Source organism: Misgurnus anguillicaudatus, chromosome 1 (assembly GCF_027580225.2).
Source record: "Misgurnus anguillicaudatus chromosome 1, ASM2758022v2, whole genome shotgun sequence".
Taxonomy (NCBI): Eukaryota; Metazoa; Chordata; class Actinopteri; order Cypriniformes; family Cobitidae; genus Misgurnus; species Misgurnus anguillicaudatus.
In genome coordinates, this window is record NC_073337.2 from 22,778,777 (window position 1) to 22,792,933 (window position 14,157).

The 14,157-nt window shown below is 38.1% G+C and overlaps 1 long non-coding RNA gene across 4 annotated transcripts in view; it reads left to right on the forward strand.

The window, feature by feature from the left end:
- The first annotated feature begins 71 nt into the window (after positions 1-71).
- The window catches only part of LOC129431656 (uncharacterized), a 145,750-nt gene continuing 131,664 nt past the window's right edge, over positions 72-14,157 (forward strand). For 2 of the 4 annotated variants that reach the window (XR_012369912.1, XR_012369910.1), the window contains exons 1-4: positions 73-611; positions 692-824; positions 981-2,851; positions 6,556-6,661. This is a non-coding gene — a long non-coding RNA (uncharacterized lncRNA). Of the gene's footprint in view, positions 612-691; positions 825-980; positions 2,852-6,555; positions 6,662-13,528; positions 13,893-14,157 lie in introns of those variants that run through there. The other 2 variants (XR_012369909.1, XR_012369908.1) reach the window with 2 other exon arrangements.

The following is a 14,157-nucleotide window of genomic DNA, read 5'->3' on the forward strand; positions in this document are numbered from 1 at the left end:
TCCACTGCCGAATAAGACAAAGGCGAAAGCTGATTCGCTGCAGGAAGAATACGTCACTTCCGAAATCTCCTTTAATACGTGACGCAGACGTTTCTTGTCCACGTTTTCATTCGTACGTTGCTGAGGAAGGAGCTGAAACTTTTCGCTTTTGAATAAGTATTTTCTTTAAGAACGATTTTGATTTCGTTGTATTTCACACATTTTTCGCGTTGTGATTTTGGATATTGAACTTTTCTGGTAATCACCGACGGCTTGTATTTTTGGTAATGTGCCCTGAAATCATGGCCTTAAAAGGAAGTAACGATAACCAGAAAAACATGGACACCACATCTGTGAATAGGAGATGGTCGAAATCAAAAAGAAAGCCTTTTTTCAGTACGCATATGAGGAGAGCCAGCCTCAGAAATTGCAGTGCTTTTGTCTTGAGGAGGCAGCAAGGCCGCGTGTGGCCCGCACGGAAATCCCATCAGGCCCGAGATCCTGGCGACAATTCTTCGTTGAGAAACCATTGTTCTGTACCATCTGGTGCCATGGCACCAAAAAACACTAACCAGTACTTGATGGACATTGTTTACGCTGAGCGATCGGATCTTTCAATGGAGCCATATGATGTAAGCCCAGTTTACTCAATTCAGAATCACCTTTCACATGAAGAGAGCCTTTTCTCATTTTCAGACTCTGATTACGACAGATCTTTGGACTTTCAGCAGAGAGACTTCGAGAGCGTGTTCTTCAGGAATGAAATTTGACGTGGTCATCGCAACCTGACCTGATTTCGGCAGAAGGAGACAAGAGTGCAGTCGTTTTACCATTGACAGTAAAATGTGCGTGAAAATTCTAAAAACTCCTGTAAAATGTCTTGTGATATTGCTTAATATGATTTATTGACGATATTATATCAAGACGTTCAGCGCACATTTGAGTTTTTTTGTGTTTTGCATTGAATGTGGTTTCATTTATCGGCTCTCCTTGTCTCACAGCATTGCGCAGGCTCCAACTCACGGAGGCCGGACGCTCTGCGTCACAGCTGCGCGATGACGTGTATGCCACGCCCCGCCCCAAGTGCGGTCATCATCACGTGGCTTGCAGGTAAACCCGCTTCACCCTTTCAGGTGTACGTGGTGTAATGCAAAGAACGTTGCAGTAACGTCACAAATGTCATTTCTAGAAATGTGCATGCACTGTTATACCATAGGAAACATGTGTTTGAGAGACTTTTACAGGTTGCTGATCATCCTCGGTTGCTCTCTGCTGTCTCTGCAACGCGTGCAAAGCCTCTGGACAAAGCCACATGGCCTTCTGGTCAACAGTGTTGGGTAACTGTTCATGTGATAACTGTTTGATAGTTATTTTACACAATGTAATCCTATTTAATAACGTTGTGTGGTATACTTCATTTTGTGAAAATTAACTGTAAATATTGGTTGTATTAATAAGTAAAGATTGTTTAAACATTAAAACTATTTACTGTTACAATTCTTGAGTCATTTCCTATTTTTTGAGTTAAAATAAATGGTTTTGTACATGCTAAAAATTAAAGGAATCGATCAGTCACAAGAGACCTATTCTGGTATTGAATGAATGATGTCATCTTACTGCAATAGTATAATTGTTACTATCAGATAAAGTGTTTAAAACATGAGCACCATTCAGCTTGAAACTGAAATCTGAGGAGATCGGAATGGGCTACAGTTGGTCGCCTTTGGTCAGGTGAGGACGGGAACAAAGTGCAGATAATGAATGACTGGATAAAAGGCATGTGGACTTGTTTTAGTGGTAAATAAAGGTCTAGTATTTTAAGTGTATCCTACACAGATCTTTGCCTAATAAAATCCTTGGCAAAAATAATACTTATGGTTTTGCTAGCCATATGTTTGCCAAGTATTGAAAAATGACTTGATTTATCTTATTCCAGTAGGATTTAAGTGTTCCAGTAATATAACCCAACATATTACCAGTAGAGAAAGTTATCCCTACTGAAAAAATCCAACTTTAGCTGGTCTCCCAGCTTGGTTTTCTGGTGTATTGCAAGGTCTAGCTGTGTTTGGTCACTCTTTTAGCTGGACTTAGCTGCTCAGGCTGGAAGACCAGCTGACCCACCAGCTTTGCCAGACTGGGAGGACCTCTTAAACCAGCTTATGCTGGTCTTGGCTGGATTTTTCAGTAGGGATAGTTTTTATAACTTGCGTTATAGCCATAATTTCTGTTTCATTCAATGCATGTTTATTAGATGAACAGCATTTGAATGCAACTCCTTACTGCCTTCATACCTTTTTATTTTGATATGTATCAGAAAGGCCCCATTCTTAAAGGTTTGGTGCCTTCACATTTTTCCTTTAGTGACGTGTATCCGAGTGAAACGGCTTCTTCTGAAATGAAACAAAGGTAGGACTGGACTTGGATTCGTACATCGAGAAGTGATTGGACCGTTTGAAGTTGGGTAATGTTATTTGCTCGCTGCAATCTTTTCCCTGGCTCCGCCCACCTTCCGCAGCATATGACCGAAAGTAAAGTATATCTTTTGAGCAGGGAAGAACGTTTGCGTTTTTAAAGATTGTAAAGGCAAAATAATAAACCCCAGATAAGTCATTTGTAAAAATAACACAATTAAAAATAGTTTCTGAATTTTATTGCAACATTAAAAGACATGGCTTGTGACTGAAAAAGAGACACGATGTCCCATATCTATTTTAAGCATTATATCTCGACTCGAGCACGTGGCATGTTAATACAAACATGCTATATGACTGCTCCTTCATCTATGAATAGGAGTAACCGTTGTTTGGTGAGAAATGTCATGTCAAAATCACCACGCAGCGTTTCACGACCTAGTTGATGCCATGCCATACTGGTAAGGATTTACTCTCTTCTGGTGCGACACGTTTTACATGTAAGAACTGAATGTATATAATTGTGAGCAAAATGGTTTTTAAATGGGTACACAAAGCACAGCTAAATGATGTGTAAACTGAAACTGCGGCTCAGCAATTCTACTAATTGCCCCTCTTGGTATATGATTGTTTTATGCACAGGGACACTTTGTTCCTTCCCTGCTCTGTTTTTGGCACAGTGTTATAAAACACCCATGTGGCTGACAGGTGCACGGTTTTAAATGTTTTATTCCTCCGGGTGGCGCTAATTTACCACAGTAAAGTTAGCTTCATTTCAAGAACATTGCATACGTACAAGAGGATTACAATGTGCTTATTTAACATTCAATATAACAATGGATTTAAAAAAAAACACAGTAAAGTTAGCTACGCGAGGGCGGTCGGGACGTTTCGTGCTGATGAGAGCACACTGTAGCTGTTTATTGTCTGTGGCGTTTGTATGTAAGGGACATTCAAACTACACAAATATGCACACGGACTTTAGGGAAGAAATTACACAATGATATGTCGTCTTTTTTTCAAGTCTCCTTATTTTCCTTAATTTTTCTGCTTTCACCTATGAGAAGTAACATATATTTGTTTTATCATATAATTGGGTCATTTTCTAGGTTAATTTTGGCCATCCCATACGGCAAAAAAAGACATTTTAAATATATTTTAAAATATACAAAAAATAAAGGCCAAATTATGTGCTGAAATATATTTTGAAATGTTTTTACCAAAAATATTTAACAATATATTTTTGGGCCCTTTTTGTATATTTTGATTTAATTTTAAAGCACAAATGGTATATTCATGGCACATTAAAATAGATGTTACAAACATACATACAACAGGCTTGAAAAGGTTCAAATTAAATACATTTTCAACTACAAAAGGTATGTACAATTTTAAAATTACATATACTTAGAGAATTTACACTTTTTATACATTTTACACAAACTTTTATATTTTGTCCAGTGTGTTTTTTTTTTAATGCCATATTGGTTATAACATTTGAAATCTATTTGTTGCCCCTAAAATAAATTTTGCAATGTAAGTTATTGGTTAAAACTAAATATATTTTCAAATAAAAAATATATTTAAGCTTTACTTTCTACAAAATCTAGCTTATATTTAAAACACGTTTTTGGCCAGACAAATTTTTTTTACCATATGAGACCGGTAGAAACATCTTAAACTGTTGTAAAGTTCAAAGAAACTCTTGTGTTTTTAAACCGTACCATAGTAAGTACTAAAGTATTACAGTATTTACTACATTTAATCAATTCTCTGTAATATTGTAATTGCTATATACTAAAAACTAAAGTATACTACATGGGTAGTGGGGTAAACGTTGTAAATTTCCTAGTGTTTTAGAAACTTATCATAGTAAATATTAAAGTAATCTACAGAATGTAATCTGTCAATTCATTGTAGTTGTGTATAGTTAAATGTGTTTGTTTATACAGAATACTGTATAGGTTAAATAAGTTTCATGATTGGTAATAAAATTTACTACAGTAGTACATTGTAGTGAGAACTAAAGTGTACTACGGTGTTTTCCATGTGGTTCTCCTGCATTGGTGGCCAGTGACTTCTTTTTTCGAGGGCGCTCGATGCGAAGTTCGTCACAACATGTATGTAGCCCGTCCTGCGTGGTTCCTTTTTTCAAAATATGTGTTCTACGCGTCGAGAGATCCTGTGCATCACGCGTCTTGTAAAAACACAGATGCGTCTAAAGGGTTTTTGATAAAAGAGATGCTCATGTTTGCCAGGTACTCTCATAATCTCGTGTGTAATCAGAGTTTACTGTTAAGGGAGTGTTTTGCATTTATTTTGTGAACGTCGGCGTCTCTTTTATCATAAACGGTTTTGACGCGTATGCAGCGGGCATTTGTTTTGACAAAACACATGATGCACATAGTTTGCATGACGCAACAAACAATATTTTGAAAACACAAGCAACACACATGACACTCCGAACACTTATTTTGAATTAGCGCTCCTCGGATAAGCAGTCACGAGCCGCCACTGGTCTCCTGGCACTGACTCAAATCTCATTGTAAGCAGCAACTCCTTCCAATAAACTCAGCTGTCTCTTGATCCATCTGAGTAATAGATGGGACATCTCGACCCTGGCCTGGTGTGTGCTGTCAGTGATGTAATGACTGAACACAGCCCTGAGCATTATGATTGATACGGGCCCCTTTAGCCAAGCCACACTGCCACTCTATTAATTGGTCACCGGCATGGTCTCATGGGAAAGCCTGTCGCTTGGTCATCCATCTTATTGTCTCCTATATTTCTGACAAGTTACAAGGATAAACTTCAGCTTAAATAGCCTGTTTACCTATAGTAGATTTTAGAGAATGAAACAAAGTCATTGTTTATTTTTGGGGTGAACTTTTTCATCATTAACTCAACCTCAAGTTGCTTCAAATAACTTTTGTTCTGCAAGGTATTTTGAGCAATATTTCTGTAATCAAGCAGTTCCTTTAATGCAGGTTGGTAATGCATAAGATTTTAGCTAAGGCTTATTTATTTTAATGGCCCAGCTCTTTTCATACATACATTTTTTGGTATATATACACCAATATATCATTAAGTAAATATATCATTTACTATATGTGTATATATAATTTTATGATATTGGATGTGACAAAGCGTAACAAGTTCGCTCCTGCGCCAGAAGTAAAAAAACAATCACCAAGGAGGAGGGGCGGATTTGTAGGTTGCACACGTCATCAAGCCTGTCTTATTTCAGAATATTAACAATTATAAAGTTATCTGATAATCTTAATTAATCCTAAATTGTTGTAATAGGCTTATGACTTGCGAATGTAATGCTCAGTTAACTTAAATAAACCAGGTTTAATGACGTATGCAGCCTGCACGCGACCTCCGCAGGCTGCACGGCCAGAGTCAACAGAGTCGCGTGAGGCGCTTTTCAACCGGTGTGCATGCGCAGTAGCTGAGGCGAACTCGAAAAAGGTAAACGAAGGAACTGGTGTAGTTAACCTCAGGTTTAATTGTTGGTCAGAAATGTGTTGTTTAATTGTGATTTTAGGACGCGATTTGACAGATCTGTCCTCATTCAAGTAAATAGAAGTTTATCTTGCATGACTGAAACAATTGCCGAGTGGCGCGCCTTCCTTAAAGGAAATTTGATTTTACTGTGCAGTTTTATCATCAAATACAAAAATCACTGCTGGTTTTATTAAAAGAAACAGACAGATCAGTCTTAAATTAAATAATAAAGTAGCCACAGGGTTGATGTCGTCATGCACGCACTCCAGTAATGGATGTTCGTTTTCCAAAACAATTATGATATTCAATCAAAGGTATTACTCACATGGAAGAGTGTATGTGTATATATAATGGTTATAAAAATGTTAAATCCAAAAAATGAAACAGTTGCGTATTAATATAAATGTTAAAGTGCCTTCTGGAGGCAGCAGCACGCGGGTTGTCATAGGGACTACAGCACGTGTTTACGTACAACAATTAGGTTTCACTCGAGTGATCTTGTAATCATATTGAGCTGTGTAGCGACAACAACATGAAGACATATTAAAATCAAATGTGTAAGACGCAGGTAGCAAGGCTTTGCAATTTCCACAGATTTCAATGTGATCTTGTATTGCTCGTCATAGGTTAATTGTTTGCTTGATTGTTTTGACAGATGTGCTGGATAGAGCATTGAATAACTTGAATGAATCAACTGTTGGATGCTTGATGGTTCACTTTGAGTTTTACTACCATCACTAAAATAAGCCATTAAGATAAAGGTAAGACATCTCCCCTTACCTTCCACCTTTTGACCTTTTTTGGTTTTTATCTATTTCATAGAGCCCACCTACAAACCAAACATTTGCGTTTCCACCGTGGCAAAGAATTTCAAAATAATACACTCATAAAACGATAGTTTAAAAGAGTAAATGGCAAGGCTTGACCTTCACAGAGACAGGAAGAGACAGGTGCCTGTGGTGTTGTGTTTGGACACACCTATGTGGACTCTGTTAAGCTAAAAGAAAAGGTCAGTGAAATGTCATAGAGTCATGTTCTTATGAGCTTGATCAGACTTGATAAAAGCAAACCTGCTGTTTGGTTCTTCCCACTGTCCTTTCTGACATCCATAATGACGCCACTTGTAGTGAACCGGTGCAATCAATGTTGGTCTAAATGTTAGATTTAATGACTCAGCAACCTTGTTTTGCACCTGTAGTGGTGTTTGCTGTTCATTTAATATTACACAATACGTATTTACAACCCTCTAATCGGAATAGTCAAGCAGCTTTCCGAGATGTGTTGTATTTAAAAGCAGCTTCACTGTTCGTATTACACCATTTGTTAGAAATGCAGAGCATATGTTTGTGTGTGACGGTAAATTGGTGTCGGTCCAATCCTGTCACATATTGATCTGTGCATTGCTTGGAGAAACACAAAGCTTAATACTTTTGACTTTATGTGGATTTATTTGGATTTATCTGGCTACATTTGTTCTGAAACTAACTTAATGTGTTACTTGCACAAAACCAGTTATATGGGTATTTTTTATTGAGATTTATAGATCATCTGAAAGCTAAATAATAATGTATGGTTTGTTAGGATAGGACAATATTGGCAGAAAATCTGGCCAAAAATGTAAATATTGACAAAATTGCCTTTAAAGTTGTTCAAATGAGGTCCTTAGCAAGACATTTTACTTTTGATAAATAAACTTTAGATATATTTATGGTAGGAAATGTACTAAATATCTTCATAAACAAGATCTTTATTTATTATCCCAATATTTTTTGGCAATAAAAAATAATTTTGACCCATACAATGTATTGTTGGCTATTGCTACAAATACACCTGTGCGACTTATGACTGGTTTTGTAGTCCATGGTCACATTTTTATAAAAGCAATGTCACAAGTTTTCTAGGTGTGCTGATATTTAGTATTTTTGTGTAACAAATGAGAGCTTTATGTGCTTTCCTGAAATAAAAAAATTCTCACAAATGAGTAGTGAGTAATGGGGCATACACACCAACAAAAGTTGCACGAGTAAATTACATACAAAGTCAATGCGAAGACGGGATCAGACGCGTCCTCGCGTGGGGCAATGCGAATTGGGTGGAGTGATTGGCATAAAAACACGCTATTCGCCTCAAGCGCACGCTATTCGCCTCAAACGAGGATTCACGCAAGTTGAAAAAATTCAACTCAAGCAAAAAATTTGCATGACACAAATTTAAATCCCGCGAGTAATCTAGGGTAAGCAACGCGATGCTACGCGTTTAGTGTGTAGGTAGCATAATGGGGCATACACACTAAAGCGAGTTCAACGATTTGCGCGAGTAGATTACATTCAAAGTCAATGCAAAGACGGGATCAGATGCGTCCTCGCGTGGGGCGATGTGAATGATTCGAATTGGGTGGTGCAATTGCTGCGAAAACGCGCAATTTGCCTCAAACGCGCCTTTGCACAAGTTGAAAATATTCAACTCAAGCGAAAAATTTGCATGACATAAAGTTAAATCCCCCGAGTAATCTAGAGTGAGCAACGCGATGCGATGCTACGTGTTTGGTGTGTATGTAGCATAATGGGGCATACACACCAAACACGAGTTCAACGATTTGCGCGAGTAGATTACATACTAAGTCAATGCAAAGACGTGATCAGACGCGTCCTCGTGCGGAACGATGCGAATGACACGAATTGGGCGGCGCTATTCGCCTTAAATGCGCCTTTGCGCAAGTTGAAAATATTCAACTCAAGCTAAAAATTAGCATGACACAAATTAAATCCCGCAAGTAATCTAAAGCAAGCAAAGCGATGCTACACGTTTGGCGTGTTTGCAGCATTAGGCTTTAGTCAGACGAGAAATTGATGTTAAGCTGAATGCTTTGTGCTCAATATTTTGCCTTGACCCAGTTGAGGCCCTCAAGCCTCCTTTTGGCGTCCATTTTAATGAATTTCTGTACCGGAAATAGGCCACGGGTGAGAGGGGCAGGGGCTTTGACGTGAGCGTGTGCTCTTTTGGGAGCACCGCTCTCCTTCAACCTTGCCTCATTAGTCTAACCGGGCAGTTGCAAAGACGTTGTGTCTCATCTATTTAGGTCCCCCAAAAGTGCCCCCTAAACTTATCTTCCTGTACTCTCCTTTACCCCATCACCCATGAGAGGAGGTAAAATGGGATGTGATTGGCGAGGAGAAGCATACATCAGTTTGGAGGAATCTGATGCTGCCATCTAACTGTGTCAAGGGCGCAGAAGCTAAACCCAGGACTGTTCACCTGTAAGAGGCCTGAGAGCGAGACACACATAGGAACCGACCCATTAAAACACAAGAACGGTCCGATTCATAATGGTCGAGCATTGCATTAGCAACTGGATAAACTGTATGTACAATTTGAACCATTTAAAAGTGAAATGAAAGGGAAGAATTATATAGCCTTCATCATATCAGTGCAAAGATCCAACATGCATAAGACATGCAAAATGCAAAACGGACATTGATGCATAAAGGTGGTTCAAATTACCTGCAAACAAATGCTGCCTGGTATATTTGCAATTGTGTTAGTGTGTGTTTAACTCTTTCACCGCCATTGACGAGATATCTTGTCAATTAAGAGAAAATGCTTCCCCGCCAATGACGAGATTTTCCGTCTTTCCGCAATACCACTATTATCCACCAGGTGGCGCCACCAGGTTCTGCAACTTTTTAAAACCGGAAGTATTGCAATTATCTCTGCTTTTTGCTCAAAATGTGGTGTTTTTGCAGAAACCTACCCATATTCAAAAACTGATTACAAAAGAACCACTAAAGGTAGGATGAAACAGGTTTTTTTTGTTTGAAAGCAGAGGGTCTGTTCTTTCATTTGGTATATTGTATGTTTATTTAAAGAAGAATATTTTCTGGAAGGCATTAAACTTTGGTGAAAATCATGAAAAACGCTGGCGCTGGCTGGCAACTTTTTAAAAAAACGCTGGCGGTGAAAGAGTTAAAGAGACCATTACTGAGGAGAGAAAATCTAAGACCATAGGAACATTCAATCTTCAGTTCAAACAGAAATAGAGGTGAATGTCAAATATCATTTACAGCTCCCAGAGTTAGCAGCCCACATTAAAGACACGAGAAAGAGTGAGTTGAAAATAAATTAATGTGTCTCATATGGATGGCAGCATATAACATTTTTATAGGGACAATTCACTCAAAACTGCTGAGCTACACTTGTGGTTAGTCTGCACCTGTATGAACTTGAAAAGTGCATACATTTATTAAAAAGGACCTTTTTATCAAAATTTATTGTAAAATTAGCCCTGAGAAAAGCTCCAGCATGACTTGTTTTCAGATGCCACTGCTATTTTGGTATATAAGAAGGCAGTGGCATAATAGTGTATCTATAAACTTCATGGGTCCTCTTCATAGACTGTAAAAAAAAGATGGACAACGCCTGTTCGCTTTCTTCCATTGGTGAAAAATGGAGCCGTCAGTGTCCCTATACGGCGCTGACATCTTGGGTCTTGAGTCTGCGCAGTAGCGATTTCAGGACCACTCCTGCGTAGTAGTGAGCAGGAAGTAAAGCCGCAAAATTAAGGCCCCACTCTCGCAGAATGTGCATATCACAGCTGTCAATCATGATGTCACACCACTGTTTTTAAAGCATTAAATAACTAACTTAAAACAAACTTATTTTAAAATCAAACACTTGAATTTACATCAGCGGGATAAAACTACAGTAAATGGCAAAAAAAAGGAATTAAACTTGTCAAAATCATGAAAAACGTTGGTGGGGTAAGAGTTAAGTTTTATTTTGTCTGTTACTCTGGAGCAGTGGCAAAAGACAAAACCAAAAAGAGGGCGCCAAATACGTATTTTTTATTTTAATAAATAATGAAATGCCACTTGTTATTTGGCCTCTAAATGCGTCATGACTGAGAATATAATAAAAAATTCATCATGTTAAAGCTTGTGAGTTCAGTATAGACAGACTGTTAGTGTTTGTCTAATGTTCATGTTGAAGGAAAACAAAAGTATTAATAGCTCAAACGCAGACCTCTGAGTCTCTGTATGCAGTGTGATTCATATCTCATCAGGGAAGTCAGGCTTGTTAACCTCTACATAATTACCCAGTGCTGCGGCACAGGCCCACAACAATCCGCTCTTACAGACTAAAGCAAGTCAGACAGCAAAAGCTAAATATCTCAACTGATTACTCATATTTACGCTTCTACTTCATAATTATTATGAAATTAATAAGAATTAATTCAATTAAAGATGATTAAAAGTACACTTTAATGGTAAGGAGCGTCACATTTCCGCTGATGTCAATCACAACGTACAGATTAGCTGGCCAATCAGGGACACAGAGCTTTTCAGATCAATGAGTTTTTGTACAAAATCAAAGCTTTGGTGAAGGCAAGATATCTGGAGCTACAAAAATGTAGACGCTATGTGGAAATAATGTGTTTTTTAACCATAAACCATGCAAATGTTGTTTTTAGCAATGTAACAGGTGCACTTTAAGTCTGACGTCATGCAACCGATCTCAAATGCCATAGGAAATAACAAATCACGCTAATATACACTTGTATCATATTGCAAATCTACCAAAAACACCCAATCCTAATTTTTATCTCCTTATCAAAATCTGAGATCACCAGACATGGACTGATGGACATGGAGTTTTTTATGAATTATTAATTTATTGCTGTGGGTGATTCCGTGAGCCTGGAGACTGCTGTATACACAGAGTTAAAAAAAATTGTCGCTTATGTGTAATATGAATAAATAGTGCTCATAAACTGCTGTTTAAATAGTATCTATTGAAATGAGTGGAGGCTTGAACCCGGAAACCGTATTCCTTATGTCCTGACTTAAAGGATTAGTCAATTTTCTTAAAAGAAAAATCCAGATAATTTACTCACCACCATGTCATCCAAAATGTTGATGTCTTTCTTTGTTCAGTCGAGAAGAAATTATGTTTTTTGAGGAAAACATTGCAGGATTTTTCTAATTTTAATGGACTTTAATAGAGCCCAACATTTAATACTTAACTCAACACTTAACAGTTTTTTTCAACAGAGTTTCAAAGGACTATAAACAATCCCAAACAAGGCATAAGGGTCTTGTCTAGCGAAGCGATTGTCATTTTTGACAGGGAAAGTAAGAAATATGTACTTTTAGACCACAACTTTTTGTCTAGGTCCGGTCCAGCGCGAGCTAACGTAAATGCGTAGTGACGTAGGGAGGTCACGTGTTACATATATAAAACGCACATTTGCGGACCATTGTAAACAATAAAATGACACAAAGACATTAATTAGTATCAGTTGACATACAACAACGTAGGAACGGTCCTCTTTCTCAACACTTGTAAACACTGGGGCGGAGTTTCGCGTTCGTCCTCTGTGACCTCTTGACGTGATGGCGTATTGCGTCGGGTCACGCTAGCGCATCACGACGGGATCTACACGAGAAGTTGTTCTTTAAAAGTGTATATTTGTCATTTTTATTGTCAAAAATGACAATCGTTTTGCTAGATAAGATCCTTATGCCTCATTTGGGATTGTTTATAGAACTACGTTGAAAAAAACTGTTAAGTGTTGAGTTAAGTATTAAATGTTGGGCTTTATTAAAGTCCATTAAAATTAGAAAAATCCTGCAATGTTTTCCTCAAAAAACATAATTTCTTCTCAACTGAACAAAGAAAGACATCAACATTTTGGATGACATGGTGGTGAGTAAATTATCTGGATTTTTCTTTTAAGAAAATGGACTAATCCTTTAACAAGCGGATGGAGCACGTTTGGTCACTGTTGTTTCAGACGATGAGGTGTTTGTCCTGTGGTGGCTACCGTAACTTCTCTATGTGTTTTGAATGGGAGAGCTATGCATTGAGCCATTGGTTGCAAAATCTACACAGTGGACCTTTAATTAGCATTCCTGAAAAGACAAAAAAAAAATGCCTAAAAAGGACACACATTGTACCTGTTTGTTTTTGACTTGTTGTATTTGATGAAGTTTTCGGTCAGATAATGCAGTGTCCCTCCCACGGTATACTGGAATTTTAAGGGGTTAAGTGTTCCGTTTTTCTAAGTTTTGTTTATGCTGGTTATAAGATTTGTGCATTTGTGATTGAGTTAAACGGGAAAATTGGTGGGGGAAGTGGGTGTACCCCATGCCATCAAATAAAGAAGTGGGTATCCTCTGTATACCTGCATACAAACCTTGCACTACACCACTGAGCTCCAACTCATAATCACTAGTGCACAGACTCCATCTTAAAATTGGTTGGGCAAACGCCAGTGTTGCTTTGAATAATGGTTGGGATGCTCAAACAAACATCGGAATGTTATAACCACAGTGTTTATGCTTTTTCCAGAAAATCGACCTACAAATAACTTAATTTTTCTGCATTTACTGTGGTTGGTATTTGAACCGTGGAAAAAAGTGACACACTTAAGTCTGGCACAGATTTGTCTGATATGATCTATTTAACCGAGCAACATAAAGCAGCAGTCATTTGTCAAACACAGAAAGAAATAAGTGTGTGCGCGTGCGTTTTCACGACCTTGTACTGTTGTCACAGAGTTCTTTCTTGTTGATGTGCATAAGACTTTTTGTCTCTCCTTACTGTTCTCTTTCCATTTGGGGACATTGCAGAGCCTTGGGAACGGTTTCCATGGCGACCGAAACTGCAGACAAGGAGAGTGTGCTGAGACGGGGATCTGAATGCACTTGCAGTCTCGTCTCATGTGGAGCGCTGGCCTGCCTCCTTCCTCCCCTCTCATTTGTGAAATGAGCTGCTATTTTTTTGCTCAAGCTTTTCTTTCTATCTCAGCTTTGGCAAACTCCTTAGTTTAGATCAGTAGGTTGCATTTTTTTTTTACTTTTTTCCATTGCATGCAACAGGTTAAGCATGTAAATTACATTTCTGGATGGATGTACGACGTCAAAGTTGGGCTTAGGGCTGTCACGATTATGATATTTGGGTGACGGTTAATAGTCTAATAAATTGTGCCGGTTATGACGATTAATTGCCTATTTTAGGGCTTTGGCGATTATGACGATTAATTGCCTGTTTTAGGGCTTTGACGTTTAATTCTCATAGATGTTTTTGTTTGTTCATTAAAATTATTTTCAATTATTTCATGGAGCGCCATTAGACAACGTCTCGTTTATACGGTGCTGCAGCTCCCCTTGTGTTTTTTAGAGAGATATGCAATCATTGCGGTGATCTGAAAGGTCAAATAATCGCGATGAGATGATTATTTAATCATTGTGACAGCACT